Source organism: Rissa tridactyla, chromosome W (genome assembly GCF_028500815.1).
Source record: "Rissa tridactyla isolate bRisTri1 chromosome W, bRisTri1.patW.cur.20221130, whole genome shotgun sequence".
Taxonomy (NCBI): domain Eukaryota; kingdom Metazoa; phylum Chordata; class Aves; order Charadriiformes; family Laridae; genus Rissa; species Rissa tridactyla.
The window spans coordinates 20,452,107-20,474,580 of NC_071496.1; positions in this window are offsets into that span (position 1 = coordinate 20,452,107).

Below are 22,474 nucleotides of genomic sequence, written 5' to 3' on the forward strand. Positions count from 1 at the left end.
ATGCCTCTCCTTTCTTCTTCATTTTCTTTTCAAGATTTTTTTCGTTCGGGATGCTTTTAGACAAATACATGCCCAGAACTTTCTCGCGATCCATATATAGATTTTTTTTTTCTTTTAAAAAAGAGGAGGGAAACGGGAGGAAAGCAGCATTAAACAATTTCTAAAGCCCTTAAAAGAAAATCCTTTTAGGGGCACCTTGGCCTCAAGCTGCAACAAATACTGGGAGGTCCAAGATGCAGAAATAATGACAGTGGTGAATACTGTGGTAGGAAGTGCCAGATTTTTCTCACTCTGACTTTATTTTTTAACTAAAGAGGTGACTTAGTTCCTTGCAATAAAAACACCCCGTCCAGTTAGAAAAGCACAGTGTAAGATTATGACTTGAGGGATTTAAAGTTGCACAGTAGCTAGCCTGTTTCAACTTAGGGCTCATTCTTTAAAACTGAAACCAGAGGATCGCCAACTTTAATATGTTTTAGTGTAAAAATTAATGAAACGCAGCCAGTCTGGCCGCGCTAAACACTTCTAAAACTATACGTGATTGTTTACTTTTTTGGCACCGCTCCTCCCCGTCTCTGTTCATTGCGAAGTAGCCATTAATTGCTACCGTTACAGCTGCGCGCATTCTCGTCCAGCCTCGGGGCTGCGCGCACTGGCCCCCAGCGCGGCTCCCCGCAGAGGAGCCGCGGGAAGCGGGGACAGCACAGAAGACGTTGCACTCCGCGCCCCGTCGCACCCGGCTCCGGCCCGGGCAGACCTCCCAGCGCACTCGCGCGGAGGACAGATAAAAACTCGCCCGCCGCGGCTCCGCGCCTGGCCCAGGAGGCTCTTTGTGAGCTGCCTCCGAGCAGGTGAATTGCTGCGCGGCAGCGAAGGAGATGTGTGTTCGTTAAAAAAAAGTCGAGGGGGGACGGGACGAGACGGGATCAGACCCAACGTGCGAGCGAGAGCCTGGGACGACCTCTCTGGGCGGCGCGGAGGGGCGCTGCTCCTTCTCTTTCCGCGCTGCGGACAGCAGTGCCGGAGCTGCCGGGGCAACCGCGGGACGTGCTCAGAGGAGGTCTCTCCCGGTACTGTCCCCCGTAGCACGCCGGGACCGTTAAGCCCGCGGGCACCGGGTGCCTTTCCCTTCAATACGTCAAACTCCCGGGGCTGCGGTCGTGGACAAAGCCCCCGAGCCTCGGGGCACTGCCAGCGCCATCCTCTCTTGGGGGGGAGGGCTGTTTTGCAGAGGTTGTGTACCGGCAGCGGGGCTTTCCCGGCAGGGCTTCGAGCCACCAAGCCCCAGCGCTAGGAGCGGCCTATGCACCTCACCACTAGTGCAGAGAGTCTTTTTGTGAAATTACAGTGGCACCCATTGACAGGGGTTTTCCAGGGTCACTGTCAGCAGTGGGGGATCCTCTCTCCCTTCTTCCACTTCCCCCTACTTTTTCCCACACTTCCCTGTAGTATTTTGATTGCAAGGGAAATCTGCATCTTTGAAGGCCAGGCCTTGTGCTCCTTACTGAGCTGTCTCCAGGAAAACTGCTGGGAGCAGCACACACATGTACATACACAAACATGAGAGAAAGAAACCTAAAGGGAGCCAGAGGCTGGTTTTAGTTGGAGGATGAAATCCACACCTAAGATGCAGTCACAGAATCACAGAATGGTAGGGGTTGGAAGGGACCTCTGGAGATCATCTAGTCCAACCCCCCTGCCAGAGCAGGTTCACCTAGAGCAGGTTACACAGGAATGCGTCCAGGCGGGTTTTGAATGTCTCCAGAGTTGGAGACTCCACCACCTCTCTGGGCAGCCTCTTCCAGTGCTCTGCCACCTTCAAAGGAAAGAAGTTCCTCCTCATATTTAGGTGGAACTTCCTATGTTCAAGTTTGTGCCCATTACCTCTTGTCCTGTCACTGGGCACCACTGAAAAGAGCCTGGCCCCATCCTCCTGACACCCACCCCTTAAGTATTTATAAGCATTGATAAGATCCCCCCTCAGCCGTCTTTTTTCCAGACTGAAAAGACCCAAATCCCTCAGGCTTTCTTCATAAGAGAGGTGTTCCAGTCCCCTAATCATCTTGGTAGCCCTTTGCTGCACCCTCTCCAGCAGTTCCCTGTCCCTCTTGAACCGGGGAGCCCAGAACTGGACACAGTACTCCAGATGCAGCCTCACCAGGGCAGAGTAGAGGGGGAGGATGACCTCCCTCGACCTGCTGGCCACACTCTTCTTGATGCACCCCAGGATGCCATTGGCCTTCTTGGCCACAAGGGCACATTGCTGGCTCATGGCCATCCTGTTGTCCACCAGGACTCCCAGGTCTCTTTCCACAGAGCTGCTCTCCAGCAGGTCAGCCCCCAACCTGTACTGGTGCATGGGGTTATTCCTCCCCAGGTGCAGCACCCTACACTTGCCCTTGTTGAATTTCATAAGGCTTCTCTCCGCCCAACTCTCCAGCCTGTCCAGGTCTCTCTGTATGGTGGCACAGCCTTCTGGTGTGTCAGCCACCCCTCCCAGCTTTGTATCATCAGCAATCTTGCTGAGGGTGTGCTCTATCCCCTCATCCAGGTCATTGATGAATATATTGAACAAGACTGGACCCAGTACTGACCCCTGGAGAACCAGTCAACCACCTCTTATTCAAGTTTCAGCTTGGGAAAATAACTGTGCTTCTCATTAGGAACCAATGTGCCATTGCTCCTGCTCCCATTCAACCTGACCAGGTCTGATGAGGTGGCAGGGCTGAGAGATGGGGAATGAAGGGACTGGTGGACAGGTATTTTGGCTCATCCTCCAAAACCATAGAAGATGGTCTCTTCAAGTACCAGGAGCCTTCAGATCTGCCCTGCCTGCTTCCTGCTTGCTAGGCTGACTTCTCAGGGCTTCACAAAATAGACCAGTGCACTTAAATTCTTGCTCCTGGTTCCAAAACTTGATCTGAAGACTCAATTTAACAAGTGCTATCTTAATCTCCCCTCTCTCCCTGTGGTCTGGAGGGATTAGTTTATATTTTTTTTAGCATACACAAGAGATGAACTACTGCAGGGATTTAATTGTCCTTGCTTATTTGGTGTACGTGGCAAGGGGGTGGGTCAACTCACCACACCTTGTTTTTGGTTTTTTTCTGTTTTCCTTAAGGAACAAGTGTCAGTGAAAAAGTCTCCACTTGGGTGGTCAGAGCTGTGGCTGCCCCCAATTTGTCTCATAGCTGATACCTGGGTGCTACATTCCTAGCGATAATGTTTTAATCAATCTGCCCTTATTTACATTTGCAAGCACTGCTGGCTGTGTACCCAGAACTACTCTTCCACACTGAGGGATTTTTTTCTTGCTTCAACAACTTGCAAGGATCCCACAGATTTTTTTTTGTCAGACTTGCTCTGCGGGTGAAAGCCTGTGAAGGTGTCTCCTTAGGTAGAGTGGCTGCAATCTGAAATCCTTTATACCTGTTCTTCCCAATGCTTGGATGGCCAGAGCTGGCATACAACAATCTCAGAGATTTGGTCATACACAAATAACTTCATTTTGTAAGGCTCTGCCTCTTCCTTAGGTCACCTTTGTTCTCAAAGGTACTACATTATAACCCCTAATACTGAAGAGCTTCATACTTCCTCCAGCCAGGTGAGGAGGGATCAAATTCAACAGAGGTTAATAATGAGTAGCACTGATTTTATTTTAATACATTTTTCCAGGTTGCCCATTACCTGTGGCCATGCCATTAAGAAGATTGTACTGCATGAGCATCCAATTACCTTAATAAAGAACAAACACTGAAATGAAGTGCGTACCCTTCAGTTTACTTGTTAGGGACTAGGAGAGAGCTGAATGTGGCAGAACAGGGAACAAAACTAACTTGCATGAAAATAAAATGGGTTTGTGTATCCTTTCAAATTTTTGCCTCTCACACGTTTTCATCATTCAAGAGCACAAGTCTGCTTCAGCCCTATGCTCCACATACCTGTCTTACATTGTCTTTGGCATTAAATAAGGTCACAAGGTAGCACCTTCCCTGCATTTTGCAGAGCAGCATACCTACTTGAATCTGCCACCTCTCCATTTCTCTAAATATATGCCCCACCCACCAAGTGCCCTACTTGCTACCTTGCATGTGGGTTTTACAGTCCAGTGGTAGCGGTGTGCAGCAAGGAGCCACTCTGCAGGGCAGCCCCTCTGTAGAGTGCCTGAACTTGGGAAAGGACCCAGTAACATGAAACAAGCCCTGCTCACTCCTTGCTCTCTCCCTGTCCTCAACACTGGAATAAAGAGAACTGCTCAAACCAACTTGTCAAAATAACATGGCTAATTATCCCTGATCTCCTTTAATGGAAAGCTGTTCCATATGCCACAAAGGAGCAAATGACACTAATCCAGGAGCACAGTCATTTTTCTTCTGCAGAGGGCTGCAGAGAAATGCAAATTCAGAGCCACCAAGTTTCTGTGCTCCTCCAGCATAGCAGCAGATTCCCAGAGGAGGGCAATCCAAGTGCCCAGGGAGCTGCGAAGGACAGCAGCAGTAGAAGCAGTCCTCTTGCTCCAAAATCTGGAGGACATCCCAGCTCTAGCAGACCTTGTCATATTCCACAAAGGGCTTTAGTTTTACAAACCAAAGTCATCTTCAAAACAGATTCTTTTGTGAAAAAATGCTTTGCCACTTGCAGGACTTCAATGTGCACAAAGGGGGGAAAGTTAAGCTGAAAAGTTTTTAGAAAATCCAGACAACATTGAGTCTGTGTAACGATGTAACTCAACTCTTGCATTTGGAAGAAAGCAGGGCATTCATTTTCATGATCTCTGCCATCAGATCTTGCAGAAAAAAAAGCTGAGTGACATGATGTCTTTGACCCACTGAAGAAGCAACAAATTTATTAGATATAGGTGTGAGAAATGAAAAGGAAGTAAACCAATGGAGGCTTATTGTGTCTTTCTTTCATACTGCTAATCCAGTATGCACATCACTCCTACATGTCTCAAAAGGGCTTTATACAATATGACAAAGGCAGAAGAAAAATAAAAGTGTGTGCACACGTGTGCATGTGTGTGTGAAATAAGGATAAAAACAGAAAAGCCCAATAAATTAATCCACTGAGCTGCAAATTTTACATTTACTGGTTCTTGAAAGCAATTAGATTTTAAAGGATTCCTCTTCCTCCTCCACCCTCCTCAGGCCTAACATTTATCAAAAATATTAAATCCCCTTGAGATACAGTGTCAGATTATAATTCAGCCACACAATGACTCTAATAGCCCAAACAAAAATGCAGATACAACTATGAGACTGGTGCTGAAACTATATTAAAGCCCTTGAACCATAATGAAAACTTGTTGCCTGGTTAGAAGCTGGGAGATATCAAGCTTGGCTTAAAAAAAAAATCTTTTTAAACTGTGTTTAAAAAGCAGACATTTTGTCAATTCCTCTCCCCTCCTCATCCTCAGAAAACAAGTATATGTCCCATACTAAGGCTAAGGCAATATACAAGATGAAGCTATATAATTGAAAACCTCTTAATTTTCTTAATTCCTTAAAATTTAAATGTCGTATGCCCTTCCTTCCTTCCTTCCTTCCTTCCTTCCTTCCTTCCTTCCTTCCTTCCTTCCTTCCTCTTTCATCAAGGCACCGCATGTAGATAGATAAGCTGTCTTCCACCTCCAGCTTTTCCAAGAAAATCTTCCTTTCTTATCCCCACTTGCCCTGCATGCCTGCATCTCACCCGTGGAGGTACTGTCCTTCCAATTCTTTTTAGTTGAAGAAAATGCGGTGAATTTCATTCCCTACTTGCTCCTGCAGGCCAGCCTCTAGTCCATCTGGAGTTCCCTTTGGACTTGGCTTTTTTCTGCTCAAAAGGAAGGGAACTGTTAGTGTAATCCCTGTGCCACCTTTTGGTTCTATCTTCATGACTATGGCAAGGGCATGAGCAATTGGGATGGTGCACCTACCTCAGAACTGGTATCCTGTGTACATGAATTGCAGGAAAAACCACATCCAAAAAAGGGTCTTCCAGGAAGATTACTGCTTCAATTGCCTTCAAGGATTTCACTAGACACATATAAGGTTTAGAATTCCCCTCCTCCTTCTAATACTGATCCATGGACGTATGTTCTTTTGTTTTTAAATCCCACTCCTGGTATCATGTTGCAGAGACCTCAGGTTTGTCTTTACAGGAATCAGGTAATGAATGCTATGATCAAGAACAGGGGGTCCTGCCTCTGGCCAGGCAGAAAAAAGGCAAAACAGGGTTTACTGGACTGTATAGATTCGATGGCCTGGCACATCAGACTCAAGGAAATATAAGGCTTTGCTGGACAAATTTGCACACTGTACCCTAATGCTGTAAGTATACAAGGGGAAAAAACACATCTGGATTTCTGGAGTTACAGAATAGTTGTCTGTGTTGGAAGATGAGGTGAGTCTAACAGGGAACAAGTCACAAAAGCATCCTATTGTGTGACCAGTCTGATTTCCACGTGTATCCTTGGCAACGGCTATCTCAAAAGAAGACACTTGAAGGATTGAAAAAGGTACTGGTGGGCCTGTAGGAGTCAACCCTCAGTGTAACCCAGGGTCAATACTGAGTCCAATCCTGTTTAACATCATTAATGATCTGGAGGATGGAGCAGAGTGTACCCTCAGTACCACTGCTGAGTACTCCAGTATCAAACATGCTAGAACTCCAAGATGAACTAGAGTCAAAAGCCAAGTGGTATGCCACAACTGATATTGCCAATGCATTTTTCTCTGTCCTTTTGGCAGCAGTGTGCAGGCCACAACTTGCTCTCATGTGGAGGGTTGTCCAGTAAACCTGGAACTGATTGCTCCAGGGATGGAAGCACAGCCTTATGATTTATCATAGACTGATACAGACTGCACTGGAACAGGGTGAATCCCCTACACATCTGTAATATATTGACAGCATCATGTGGGGCAACACGACAGAGAAAGTGTTTGAGAAATGGATAATAATAATCCAAACCCTTCTGAAAGCTGGTTTTGCTATAAAACAAAGCAAGGTCAAAGGACCTGGATGAGAGATGCAGTTCTTGGGAATAAAATGGCAAGATGGGCATTGTCACATCCCAATGGATGTGATCAATAAGATAACAGCTATGTCCCCACCAGCTAACAATAAAGAATCCCAAGCTTTCCTAGCCCTTGTGGGTTTCTAGAGCATGCATATTTTGGGTTACAGCTTGGGAGTTCTCTCTGTCAAGCGACCTGAAAGAAGAACTATGTTGACTGGGGCTCTGAGCAGTCACAAGCCTTTGAACAGATCAAACAGGAAATAATCTGTGTGGTAGCCCTTGGTCCAGTCCAGGTAGGACCAGATGCAAGAAATGTGCTCTACACTGCAGCCAGGTAGCGTGGCTTCACCTGAAGACTCTGGCAGAAAATGCCAGGAGAGACCCAAGGTCGTCCTCTAGCATTTTGGAGCTGGGGGTGTCAAAGGGTCCGAGGCCTGCTATACTGTGGCTGAAAAAGAGATGCTAGCAGTGTATGAGGCATCATGTAGATGCTCACATGCTTAAGAGCCATAGTACGGAAGAACATCGAAACAATGAGCAGGTAGACTAGGCTGCCAGAATTGAAGTAGCTCAGGTAGACCTGGACTGTGAATGTAAGGATGAGATATTCATAGGTGGGCCCATATAACATCAAGACATCTAAGGAGAGATCACAAAATCACAGAATCACAGAATGGTTGAGATTGGAAGGGACCTTTAGTGGTTATCTGGTACAACCCTCCCAGCTGGTTGTGTTTGAGTGTTGCCGGGAGCTCCTTGTTCATCCATGCGGGCCTTCTGGCGTTTTTGCCTGACTTACTGCTTATTGGGATGGACCTCTCTTGAGCTTGGAGGAGGTGATCCTTCAAGATTAACCAGCTTTCTTAGGAACCTCTTCCCTCCAGGGCCTTATCCCATGGGACTCTTTCAAGCAGATAACTGAGCAGGTTAAAGTCTGCTCTCTTGAAGTCCAAGGTTGTGAGATTGCTTTTCACTCTGTTTCCTCCTTTCAGGTTCCTGAACTCCACCATCTCCTGCTCCTGCTTATACTGATTGCTGTAACGACCAAGGCCAGCTAACTTTGTTATTTGCCCCATTGGAGGGTTAGAAATGGAAAAGCATAGAGGGGTTGCACCTGTGGGGAGGAGTGGACAGGACAGGTGACCCAAAACTGACCAACAGGGTATTCCATCCCATCTGCATCATGCTCAGTATAAAAGCTGAGGGATCAAAGGGTCAGCCCTCTTCAATGGCTGACATCTGAGGAGGACTCTGTCTGTTCATCTGCCTTTGACCCCGATCCGTGCATTCCTGACTCCAGATCCGGAATCCAATCTCCGTCTGTTGCTGAGTCCAGCCTGGGACTTCCCCAGTGCCTGCTGGTGATGTGATCGTCATCCTGGGAGCTCGATATTGGTTTTGTATATACTGTATCTATTTCATTATTTCCTTTTTATTTTATCATTAATATTCCATTAAAGTAGTTTAGTTTATTTTCTAAACTCATAGGTCTCTCTCTCTCCCTCCTCTCCTTGGAGAGAGTGGTAGGGGAGAGCATCTTTCGTTCATCTTAGTGGCCAGTCCAGCCCAAAACACGACAGATTTATTGGCACCCAACATGGGGCTCAAGTGGGGCTCAACCAGGGCTCTGATAGATTGTCTGAACAGTTCAAATTACAGTTTGCTCAGAAATTAAAACAGACAGCTCACATGATGTTGTTCTTAAGCAAAATGTTATATCATGCCTTTAGAGAGATTTGTTTAAAGTTAATTGATGCAATGCTGCTTAGCCTGCCGAATGTGTTCCATGATTTGTTTGTTCTTTGTGTTTGTATGTGGTGGTTTAAATGTGCTATTCTGCTGTGGTTTGGATAACAGTTTTAGCTGCATATCTTGGGCATCACATAATGGATTCTATTACTAATTACACTTTTGATTTTATCTGGGGAAAGTTTACTTCGCCTTTTAATGCTTATACAAAATTGACACCATCAGAGCTACAGGATGGAAACCTTTTGGACTGTTTCGAAAATGAACGTTACTTTCTTAAAATCATGATTTTGTTGTCATTTTTTCTGAATGTGTTGCAGGGGTGATTTTTTATTAAAAATCAGTGTAGGAGTGGGTATTGTGTGACATGCACTGCTGCTACTCGAATCCCAGGAGCCACTCTGCAGCCTGTCACCTGCGGCAAAAGCCACTCCCCTGCCTGTAACAGCACAGGCCACTTCACTGCCTGCACTGGCACAAGCCACTACGCAGCCTGCACTGGCACAACCTACTCCATGGCTTGCACCGGCACAAGCCACTCCACCACCTGTACCGGCATAAGCCATTCCGCCACCCATACCAGCACAAGTGACAAAGGATGAGGAAAAGGATGAGGTACTTAATGCCTTCTTTACCTCAGTCTTTAATAGTAAGACCAATAGTTACTGGGGTACGCAGCCCCCTGAGCTGGATGACAGAGACAGGGAGCAGATGAAGCCCCCATAATCCAAGGGGTAATGGTTAGCGAGCTGCTACACAACTTAGACGCACACAAGTCTGTGGGGCTGGATGGAATCCACCCGAGGGTACTGGGGGAGCTGGCAGAAGCATTCACCATGCCACTTTCAATTGTTTATCAGCAGTCCTGGCTAACTGGGAAGGTCCCAGATGACTGGAGGTTAGTAAATGTGATGCCCATTCACAAGAAGGGCTGGAAGGAGGATCGAGGGAACTACAGGCCTGTCAGTCTGACCTCGGTGCCAGGGAAGGTTATGGAGCAGATCATCTTGAGTGCCATCACACGGCACGTACAGGACAACCAGGTGATCAGGCCCAGTCAGCATGGGTTCATGAAAGGTAGGTCCTGTTTGACTAACCTGATCTCCTTCTATGACAAGGTGACCCGCTTAGTGGATGAGGGAAAGGCTGTGGATGTTGTTTACCTGGACTTCAGTAAAATCTTTGATACAGTTTCCCACAGCATTCTCCTGGCAAACCTGTCTGCTCATGGCTTGGATGGGTGTACTGTTCACTGGGTAAAAATCTGTCTGGATGGCCGGGCCCAGAGAGTTGTGGTGAATGGAGTTAAATCCAGTTGGTGGCCTGTCACAAGTGGTGTTCCCCAGGGCTCAGTATTGGGGCTGGTTCTCTTTAATATCTTTATTAGTGTTCTGGATGAGGGGATCAAGTGCACCCTCAGTAAGTTTGCAGAGGACACCAAGTTGTGTGGGAGTGTTGATCTGCTTGAGGGTATGAAGGCTCTACAGAGGGATCTGGACAGGCTGGATGGATGGGCTGAGGCCAATGGTATGAGGTTCAAGAAGGCCAAGTGCTGGGTCCTGCACTTGGGTCACAATAACCCCATGCAATGCTACAGGCCTGGGGAAGAGTGGCTGGAGAGCTGCCTGTCGGAAAAGGACCTGGGGGTGTTGGTCGACTGCCAGCTGAATATGAGCCAGCAGTGTGCCCAGGTGGCTAAGAAGGCCAAGAGCATCCTGGCCTGTATCAGGTGTGGTGAGTAGGACTAGGGAAGTGATCATCCCCCTGTACTCAGCACTGGTGAGGCCCCACCTTGAATACTGTGCTGACTTTTGGGCCCCTCACTACAAGAAAGATACGGAGGTGCTGGAACATGTCCAGAGAAGGACAACGAAGCTGGTGAGGGGTCTGGAGAATAAGCCTTATGAGGAGCAGTTGAGGGAGCTGGGGTTGTTTAGCCTGGAGAAAAGGAGGCTGAGGGGAGACCTTATCACTCTCTACAACTACCTGAAAGGAGGTTGTAGCGAGGTGGGGGTCGGTCTCTTCTCCCAAGTAACAGGCGATGGGACAAGAGAGAATGGCCTCAAGTTGCACCAGGGGAGGTTTGGATTAGATATTAAGAAAAATTTCTTCATTGAAAGGTTTGTCAAGCATTTGAACAGGCTGCCCAGGGAAGTGGTTGAATCACCATCCCTGGAGGTATTTAAAGGACAGGTAGACGTGGTGCTTAGGGACATGGTTTAGTGGTGGACTTGGCAGCATTAGGTTAATGATTGGACTTGATGATCTTAAAGGTCTTTTCCAACCTAAATGATTATGTGATTCTATAAATCAGTGTTGAAATTCTTGCTCATGTAATACTGTTTAGACAGACTGGAAAAGCTGTAGTAGGAGAACTATATTACTTTTTTTTTCACAATTAAAAAAAAAAGCTAGGAAAAGGAGATTATTTTGAGAGACCAACAACTTGGTGATATTTGCGATGTGTGGAATATCTTACTGTCTTTATTTGCCATGTGGTTTTAACAGTACTGACTATGAACTACTCAAGGTTTACAAAAAGTTTCAATTCTGGGTGCCTTTTTCAAGAACTTTATTCAGATCTGTGTTCTTTGCCTTATACAACTGAAAAAGTAAAAAGCAGGTTGGTTTCCCTTGCTGGCCTTTGCAAGAAAAACCTGTGAAATGAGGCATAACTCTTATTAATAGTATCCCTTAATAAATACATATGTGATTGTAACTGCATTAGAAACCATTGCAGTAACTCAGCATGTTCTTGGGCAATTTCCTAACTTTTGCTGCATGTGAAAGTTGTTGTTGACTGTCCCATAATTCAAGTAATAACACTGTGCCTCAAAAGGGGGAGCACAGAGACTGTAGTGGTGTAAATATAAGTTGCATTCTGTGGACTGAAGTCACCATTTAGGCAGGCTCTCATTTCAGATTTTTTTGTAGCAGAGCTTTAAAAAAAGTAATTTTCATTTTTAATTTTTCTTGTTAACATCCTTTAACTAACCACATTCAGCTGCTTCCCTTACTGTAAAAGAGGAAACAGAGTGTTTTTTTTGAAGTTTATAAATTAACTTTGAACTTCTGTGCAATGGAGAAACTACACATACTTTTAAAAATATTTGATGTAAAACAGTATCATACAAAGGAAATATGTTCACAAATTTTTTAATTTTAAAGGTTTATTTTCTTAAAGGAACAATTAAGATATCTTGTGATCAGTGGAGCACTATATTCCTGGAAGAGAGGAGCTATACTTCATAAATCACTGTACAAAAGGAGCAGCACAGGGGTACGGAAAACATTTTCAAAAACAGAAGGTCTGACATTTATGGCAAAAGTTAACCTACATGAGACAGTAAGAATACCAATCTTAATTTTTCCCTCAGTCCCATCCTACCACCAGAATGATGGCTGGTCACTTCCAGCTTCCAATTACCCCCCCCCCATTCCAGCTAATTTTATATTAGCTTTTTAATTCGGCATAGAAGTTGCAAACAAAATACAGGTTTATCTAATTTCAGTGATTCCTATGTTGACCAAAGTGCATAAAATCATTCAAATCAAGAGTCCTTGGCAGCTGCAAATTGGAATGGCTACATCACCAAACAGCAAAGATAAACCACAAATTGTTTGTGCTAAAGAACTACCTTGAGTCACAGTAGTGTGTGTGTGTGCGTGTAGTTTTTGTGCACATGAGGTTTGTGTTTGTATGTCTGTGTGTGTTTTGAAGTGTTCTTGGTTATAGTGAGCCTCTGGAAAACATAAATATTGAGAGGTAACCATTTCTGTTAGCCGATTGTTTTAGCAGTCACGTAATCCTTCCTTTGATATCTTGGGTCAATGAAATCCTAGTACCACCAGGGTTTAGTAGGAGAAATATTAAAAGAATTTCTCTGTGATCTTTCCTGCAGCAGAAACAAGTAAAAATTACTCTGCTACAATAAAGGAGTATTTGTGTATTCTTGATTGGCTCTTCTCCAAAAGCTGTTGTGGTAGGTCTAGAAATCTAGAGAGATCTCCCTTCTGGGTACTCAATACTCTTTACCAGATGAAATATAAGGGGAAACAGTGTTTTTAGGTATAGTTATAAATTTAGCTCTGTAACAAAGTTCCATAACCACAATTATGCTCTGCCAGTAACTTAAAAACTAAGTCCATTTGAAAAATTGGGCCGAAGTACAAACACACTCCCATAATTATTAGCAGATCACTCTGAAAATGATGCTAGAGGTAAATTAGTGGAGTAATACTATATAATGTGCTACATATCCACATAACTTCTTGTGTTAAGATCATAATGCATATTAATTTGATTTTAGAGAGAAAACAATAACATTTTTCATAGGCTCTTGGAAAAGGTACATCTTTTTTGCTCTAGGGCTCGACTCCTGTTCCTGCTGAACTGAGCCAGTATGTAAAATCAGAACTGATATCAGCTCAGTAGGCACTGGAGGATGGGTCCATCAAAAGCTTGGAACAACAGCAGCAGCCGTAAATGGCAGCTCCAGTCAAAACCAATAATTTCCTGCAAACGATATACATTGCTAAGCTACGATTGCAGACAAATCATGAGACCATCCATTAAAGAAGAGACTAATTTACAAAACAACATTTTATAGACAATTCTAATTTAAAATCACAAATATTTATTCCCTCTGACCTTTAGAAAAACACTGTAACCAAATTATCTTAAATTCTCAGTCTGACTGCAAAAGTAAGGAGCATTGTTTATTCTCAACTAAAAAAGAGAGCATTTGGTTCTTGCTGAGTCACCTCTGCCTCTTATGCTCTGTATACTGTGTTTCACATACAAACATTTATTACAGAACTATATATTAAGCAGCAATTTATCTCAGCCAGCAAATGCACTCCATCTGATATAGGCTGGCACTTAAGTGTTCTCATCTCCTCTTCTCTTCAGGTACAGAACTTAGCCACTGTGAACAAAGAGGAAAACAATCACTGTTCACCAATCAACTAAGCTCTGTACCTCATCAGAGAGGTCATCATCTAACTAATTATCATATGAGGTTCATTCCTTTTCTGTTAGGACTTTTTTAATGGATGGATAAGGTGTATATCAGATAGTCATGATGATTTTCATAGTAGTAGCTGGGGTTATGGCTATGTGGTAATCCCTGGCAATGTGATTTTAATCTCAAATCTTAAATCATCATGTCAGGAACCCAAACAGCAACAACATTAAAAGAAAGCTGTGTAGTCGCTCTTTCTTCACAGGCTCAATATTTCTTAAGAGTGGTGTTCTCATAACAAAATCTTCAGATTTTATTTATTTAGCTCAGCATGCATTTCTAGTCTGTCTGGGAAGTCAAACAAATTCTAGTCTATTGCTAACACATATCTTATGTAATTTTCCTATGATAGATACTTACCACCAGAAATTTGTAGAAATTTTGATTTTCATTTTAATATTTAAGGAACTATAGGAAGACAGCACCAAGTAAAGAAGAACAAACTGCATCTGCATCTTTATGGCCTTTATTGCACTTCAGACACTTAAAAGGCATTTACCACATTACAGAAATGTTGAATGTAACTCTCAAATTTGGGTGGGTTTTTGATAACTGGAAGTCATAAGCAAGTGTCTTGTTATAGCCCTGCCTGTTTTTAGAATGTGACCCTTTCCCCCACAACTGACATCCTGTCACTCTACAATCTAATCCACATTGACCACATTTTCCTGGCAGGCACAGTTCTTGTCTATACAGAACAGGACTATTCATTTGTCACCTCTGTTGTGAGGTTATGCAGGGAAAAAATTAGAAGGGCCAAAGCCCAGCTAGAAATTAATATGGCCACTGCAGAAAAAGACAATTAAAAATGTTTCTATAAATACATTAGCAACAAGAGGAGGACTAAGGAGAATCTCCATCCTTTACTGGATGCGGGGGGAAACATAGTGACAGGTAGTAGTGTAGCTGCGATAACATATTTAAGAAGAGGAAAACAGTTGGTTCATGGCAGCAATTGCAGCTGGAGAGAGGAGTGAGAATATGTGAGAAACAATTCTGCAGACACCATGGTTAGTGCAGAAGAAGGGGGAGGAGGTGCTCCAGGCACCGGAGCAGAGGTTCCCCTGCAGCCCGTGGCGAAGACCATGGTGAGGCAGGCTGTCCTCCTGCAGCCCATAGAGGTCCACAGTGGAGCAGATATCCACCTGCAGCCCATGGAGGACCCCATGCCGGAGCAGGTGGATACGCCCAAAGGAGGCTGTGAGCCTGTAGAGAGCCCGTGCTGGAGCAGGCTCCTGGCAAGACCTGTGGACCCGTGAAGAGAAGAGCCCATGCTGAAGCAGGTTTCCTGGCAGGATTTGTGACCCTGTGGGGGACCCACACTGGAGAAGTGTTTTCCTGAAGGACTGTACCCCCTGGGAAGGACTCTATGCTGGAGCAGGGGAAGAGTGTGAGGAATCTTCCCCCTGAGGAGGAAGAAACAACGTGTGATGACTGACCGCAACCCATTCCCTGACCCCCTGCTCTGCTGCGGGGGAGGAGGTAGAGAATTTGGGAGTGAAGTTGAGCCTGGGAAGAAGGGAGGGGTGGGGGGAAGATGTTTTAAGATTTGGTTTTATTTCTCATTATCCTACTCTGATTTGATTGGTAATAAATTAAACTAATTTCCCCAAGTCAAGTCTGTTTCGCCTGTGACGGTAACTGGTGAATGATCTCTCCCTGTCTTTATCTTGACCCACGAACCTTTCATTATATATTCTCTCCCCTGTCCAGCTGAGGAGGGGGAGTGATAGAACGGCTTTGGTGGGCACCTGGCATCCAGCCAGGGTCAACCCACCACAGCTTGAATGGGAGAGAATTAAGACTCCTGCTCAGTACTGATTACAAAATGATGGTTTTGCTAAATTAGATATCTGAATTTTGATATCACAAATCAACTATAAAGGTATGTGAACATCCAAGGCAATCAGCCTGTCAGATGAATTATATCTTTAGGCAAAAATCTGAGGTATGCTGTACTTGAAGAGATCTTCATACCAATCCTAACTGGCGGTATGTTAAACATACATGTACAAATAATGTAAGGTTATCTCAAGCTATTCAAATAGATTGAAAGATGGAGAGTATCTTTGCAAATGACCAGTTTATAACCTGCAGAAATGTCTATTTTGTGAATATTACTTGCAATTTTGCATTTTCTCTGTTGTCTTATCCCCATTTATTTCAGAAACAAGTTAGATTGTGTATGACATTAAGAAGCTTCTTTTCTTACCTCAGCTTCAGTCTTCAAAGACCTGACTACAGTTAGCACAAAATCATTTAAATTATCGAATTGTTTTCACACAATTCAGATTTACACAATTTCATAATTCTATTATGGGTGCAGATTCTTTTCAAAGATTGTGCTACCTGTCAAGTCAATATGCAACTTTGGTAAACAGGACTGCTTCTCACACAACTGCAATTTTGTTTAAGATGTGTTGTAAACAGAGTTAAGAATACAGAATGGAAAACAACTGCATGTGGAGCCTGGCCTTTTCTGGATGTTCTGACTTACAGTTGCCTATTGTACAGGCCATTACAAAGCCTAGAGCAAAGCCCCTCTGTGTTTTTCACGCTAGTGCCTACATACATCTAACTCAGTGCTCCAGCAGCTGGGTTTAAAAGCAAACAAGATATTTAACAAGAGTTATTTCTTGAGCTAAGCATCCACAAATTCTATGGTATGCCAAAGTTTACTGTTTGGTGAGCCATACGTATTCATTCTGTATGAGGTCAAATCAAGGTTTTAAATGAAAAAAAACCCAGAAAAACACCTTTTCTCTTCTCCAGACTAAACAGTCCTAGCTCTCTTAGCCTTTCCTCATAGGAGAGACGCTCTAGTCCCTTAATCATCCTTGTGACCCTTCATTGGATCATCCCCAGTATGTCCATGTCTCTCTTGTACTGGGGGACCCAGAACTGTACATGGCGTTCCAGGTGTGGCCTCACCAATGCTGAGTAGAGGGGAAGGATCACCTCCCTCCACCTGCTGGCAATACTTTGCCTAACGCAGCCCAGGATAATATTACCCTTCTTTGCTGCAAGGGTACATTACTGGCCCGCGTTCAACTTGGTGTCCACCAGGAGCCCCTGGGCCTTTTCTGCCAAGCTGCTTTCCAGCTGGGCGGCCCCCAGCATGTGCTGGTGCATGGGGTTGTTCCTCTCCAGGTGCAGGACTCGGCGCTTCTCTTTTGTTGAACTGCACGAGGCTCCTGTCTGCCCAATTCTCCAGCCTGTTGAGGCCCCTCTGGATGGCAACACGAGCCTCTGGCCTATCAGCCGCTCCTCCCAGTTTTGTGTCATCAGCAAACTTGCTGAGGGTACGCTCTGCCCCATCATCCAGATCATTAATGAAGATGTTGAGCAGGACTGGACCCAGTATATTGACCCCTGGGGTACGCCGCTAGTTACTGGCCTTCAACTAGACTTTGTGGCACTGATCGCCACTCTCTGGACTGGGACATTTGGCCGGTTACCAACCCACCTCACTGTCTGTTCATCCAGCCCATACTTCATCAGCTTCTCTATGACGGTCTTATGGGAGACAGTGTTGAAAGCCTTTCTCGAGTCAAGGTAGACAATATCTCCCCTTGTCTACCAAGCCGGTCATTTCATTGTAGCAGGTTATCGGGTTGGTCAAGCGTGACTTCCCTTTGGAAGTTTGCTTAAGTATTCTCTGACCCGATCCTCTTCCACAAATGGTAAATATTCCTTGCCCCACACTTTTCCCCTGGTATCTGGGATGCCTGAAGGCTTGTCTTGCTAGTAAACACTGAGGCAAAGGAGGCATTCATTACCTCAGCCTTTTTCATGTCCTGTGTCACCCGGTCCCCTACCCATTCAGCAGTACGCCCACATTTTCCTTAGTCTTATTTTTGTCAGCTATGTACTTATAGATACCCTTCTTATTGTCTTTGACATCCCTCACCAGATTCAGTTCCAGGTAGTCTTTCCTAATTTCATCTCTGGATGTTCGGACAGTGTCTCTGTATTCCTCCCAGGTTACCTGTCCCTGCTTCCACCCTCTGTATGCTTCCTTTTTGTGTTTGAGTGTTGCCAGGAGCTCCTTGTTCATCCACGCAGGCTTCCTGGCATTTGTACCTGACTTCCTACTTGTTGGGATGGATCACTCTTGAGCTTGGAGTAGGTGATCCTTCAATATTAACCGTCTCTCTTAGGCCCCTCTTCCCTCCAGGGCCTTATCCCATGGGATTCTTTCAAGCAGGTCTTTGAAGAGGCTAAAGTCTGCTCTCTTGAAGTCCAAGGTTGTGATCTTGCTTTTTGCTCTTCTCCCTCCCCTCAGGATCCTGAACTCCACCATCTCATGGTCACAGCATCCAAGGCTGCCTTCGACCTTCATATCCTCAATGAGCCTCTCCTTGTTGGTGAATATGAGGTCCAGCAGAGCGCCTCTCCTCGTCAGTTCCTCTGTCACTTGCGTTAGGAAGTTGCCGTTGATGCTGTGGAATACTTACTAAATTGGCTAAAAATACAAAAGTACCGCATTGTTCACACATTAAGGACAAGTATAAAATCAAGAGGCTTCTGAGGTAGAAAACAGCCGCAGCTGGCATGAAGAATACAACACCTGTGGTTCCCTGATAAGGATGCTTGTGAAGCTACATGAGGTATGGGGCGGGATGCAATTGTTCCGCGGCTTTACCTTATGATGTATAGCAGATACGGGAATGGGATGATACCATGAAACAGATAAGCTGCCAATTAGCTGCCCGCTCGATACTCGGAGCCAACATTTTGTCAAATTTTGATGAAATGCTGTCCTTTGTGCGAACTTTGCTCATTCTAATGTCATTATAATACCAAAACACACCTCCATCCCGAAGGCTACCCGCCTCCAAGGTGCGAGCACTCCTTCTTGAGTCTGCGCCCTGAATTTCTCGTGAACTATACCTTTAATTGTGAAGCGAGAGAATTTTACACCAATCATGATAAAAGTATGTATGACTAAAGTCACTCAAACTCCACCTTGAAGATAACAAATAGTATAAAAATAGCCCGAGAGAGGGGGGATACCCAGGGAAGACACCATCGCGAAGAATTCCATCACTGATTTCCAGGATCAGTCGACGGGCTGAGCCTTTCTTCCCCCCTCCCCCCATAGGGCCGCCTTTGGGTAAGACTTAGATTATACCGAGTACTTTCTCGAGGAACTTAGAAATTTCTCTAGAGAATCTCTTTCCTACATTTATAGCCAGGCTATATTGTTTATAACTTTGTTGCGCATTTTGTATACTTTCATTTGCACGTGCTTTGCAGACAGTGTATTTATCACCGGCAATCCTGAGAACCTATATATCTGTTGTTTAAATAAACTGCACTTTTTAAGTAGCTAGTTATTTCGGTTTCTCACTGAACGCGACCAAAGACTGGAGAGTGGCCGTGCTAGTTCAGGAGCACGACTAGACTGAAGGTGCAGTCCACTATTAGTGTATCCAAATCGTAATAGTTGAATACATATTAAACGCGATTGGACTGATAGTGCTGAATTGGGCATCACTCAGAATTTAAACCTAGCCGCACCTAGCCTCCCACCTCGGTGAGGAGTGTTAGAACGCAAGGGGGTTTATTTTCTGCCAAAACCACTTTGCCCCTTTCACGCAACAGATGCAGTCCAGGAACCTCCTGGATTGCTTATGCCCTTTTGTGTTGACCCTTCAGCAGACGTCAGGGTGGTTAAAGTCCCCCATGATGACCAAGGTCTGTGAACGTGAGGGTACTCCTATCTGTCTGTAGAGGGCCTCATCCGCTTGTTCTTCCTGGTCAGGCAGCCTATAGCAGACACCTCCTACAAAGTCACCCATATTTTTCTGCTCTTTCATCCTTACCCATAACGTGTTATTTGGCTCATCATACATCCCCAGGCGGAGCTCCATGCTCTCCAGCTGCTCTCATATAAAGAGCAACTGCACCTACTTGTCTTCCGCCTCTGTCTTTCCTAAAGACCCTGTATCCCTCCATTGCAATTCCCCAGTCATGCAAGCCATCCCACCAAATCTCTGTGATCCCAATAAGATCATAGTCCTGCAACTGCATATGGATCTCTAAATTTGACAAATACAATTATTAACAATGTTGACAAATACGGTTACTAACAACGTTGGCAAATACAGTTATTAGCATACTGTAATGAAGAGTATGGAAATTTTCAAGCAAATTACTAGTGAAAATATTTATATTTAAATAATGTGAACAACACATCTTTGAAATGAATGCTTTTTTTTGCCTTTAAGTTATCGACTTTGTTCTTAACCACTCTTGTGGTATTAGTGTCATCTTACACTGCAGCAACACTCTCACTTGTAGGCAGTTATCAAGCTAATGTTTTATATGCCATTATTGTCTCAGCACTGACCCTAACGTTTGGACTCGATGATCTTAAAGGTCTTTTTGAACCTAAACAATTCTATGATTGTAAAGGAAAACAGTTGAGTGCAATAAAACCCTCCCACTCCACTGCTCCTTCTGTTCCAGCCTTTGTTCTTACTATTTTTTAAAAGACAGGCAACTAATAGTAACCAGTTTTTATAATAAGAGTAAAATGTAAGGAGTTTTAATATTTTTCAAAACTGAGTCCAAATTTGATATTATCAAGTAATTGAGTGTTGCATTTGGTTTATGTGTAAAGGTTTTAGTAGCAGTGGGGCTGCAGGGATGGCTTCTGTGCAGAAGCTGCCCCCATGTCTGACAGAGCCAGTTCCAGCCAGCTCCAAGATGAACCCACCACTGGCCAAAGCTGAGCCAATTAGCACCATTGGTAGAGACTATCATTCCCTGTAGAGACTACCAGCAGATGTCAACAAATAGAGACAAAAAGCTAGTATCAAATTCCATTGAAGAGAGACACCTTGAAATTTGCTGCAGAATTTATTAAGATGTAAATTACTGATATATCTATGTGTGTATGTGTGTTTCTGAATTTAGGCATTAACTGTGAGTTTCTACTAGGTGGAATCATCACCATCTTTTCTAGCTGGTGCTAGAGACCCCCCTGTAGCGCTTAGTTCATAGCAGTATTTGCATGTGGGCTTGTTTATGTCCACCTGCCTCTCTGGCTGTTTCAGTTGCTGCCTTAGCAGGGAGTAGCTTATTCTGGGAATTTGCTGTTAGGTGGTCTGTTCATGACTGAATGTCAAAAAGGAGTTTCTCTTGCTTGCATTGGCCATCTTCCTTTAACCATTTGCCTGGCTATCGGAAAGAAATAACCCTCATGAGCCCCTCAAGAGCCAACTAGGCGGAATCATCACCATCTTTTCTGGAGACACCAGAAAAACATAAATGTTATCTTCATAGACCACTAAATTTCTTCTTGAAATACATCACAAAACCCCTCCATTATGTCTCAACTTTTCTTTTTTTTTATGCACTTCAGAGAGGCACCCCAGCATGCTGATTTTCCAGAAGGGGTTTGGTGCCTTGTAAGCACTTCCTTGCTTACATGCGAGATCTTCGGGTATGGCAGCCTACAGTGATTTTTGTAAACTTTCAGTTAAAAGAAGTGAAAACATCTAACTGATAGAAACTTTGTGTAATTTTTTTGTCTTCCTTCTTGTTCTTTATTGCTTATGATATATTGAAAGGCCACTGACGTATATATTTGCTTTTGGTCCATCCATATGTTTTCACATAATCTTTTTTCCTCTGCAATCTAAGTTTATAATCTGTTTACATGAGTGTTATGTTGTATAAAGTATCTGCATTTAGCCTGTGGAGTTATCTTTATTCTTTTTGGGAGAAGAAATGTTCACAATGGACCCACCAAATAAATAATTTATTGGTGTAATGTCTTAAGAAGAATGTGCAGCAGCTCTATTGCTGAATTCTGGAACATGTGCTTGCTTTCTTGGATGTTTTTTTTATTCCTGTTTTGAATGTAAAAGGGGAAAAAAACAGCTTCGTTTTTGATGACAAACTTGTGTGATTGATGCAATTCAGATTAGCTAAATCTGCCTTGTTCAGTTAAATTAACTTAGTTTGACAGGATCTTGATTAGGAAGCAATCATTTCTTTTGTTAATAAACAATTGATCATTTTCAGCAGATAGGAATGCTGCCCTTTGTTTTGCATGGTTTGATCTGTTGGTTCAAGTCCTAGTTAAATTCAGAAGTGAAGTGTGAGTGGAATGGGAGAGAGTATAGTAGCAGGAGTAGATGTTTATGGCTGACTCCAAAGTCCTCATCCAATTGTGTCTTTATTGTCTTGGGTGGCATTTAAATAAAAAAAAAAAGAGAAAGAGACATTTTGTGTTCTGAAGTACTTGCAATATACAGGACTGCAAAAGCAAGCTTTTGTTCCAAGACATATATATTAGAATGCATGTGCTCCCCTATCCCCACCGCTTTGTCCTTGTAAGACAAAGCAAAATTTATTAGCATATCATAGAGTACTGGCTGGTGGAGAAGGACAGCAGTGGACACGAACATCAGCCTCACGAGTGAAATTGGAATTTTATAAATTATAGAATCAGAGAATATCCTGAGTTGGAAGGGACCCACGAGGATCATTGAGTCCAACTCCCGACTCCACCCAGGGCAACCTAAACGTTAATATCTAGGAGCATTGTCCAAACGGTTCTTGAACACCACCAGGCTTGGGGCCGTGACCACTTCCCTGGGGAGATTGTTCTAGTGCTTGACCACCCTCTCACTGAAAAACTTTTTCCTAATATCCAATCTGAACTTCCCCTGATGCAGCTTTAAGC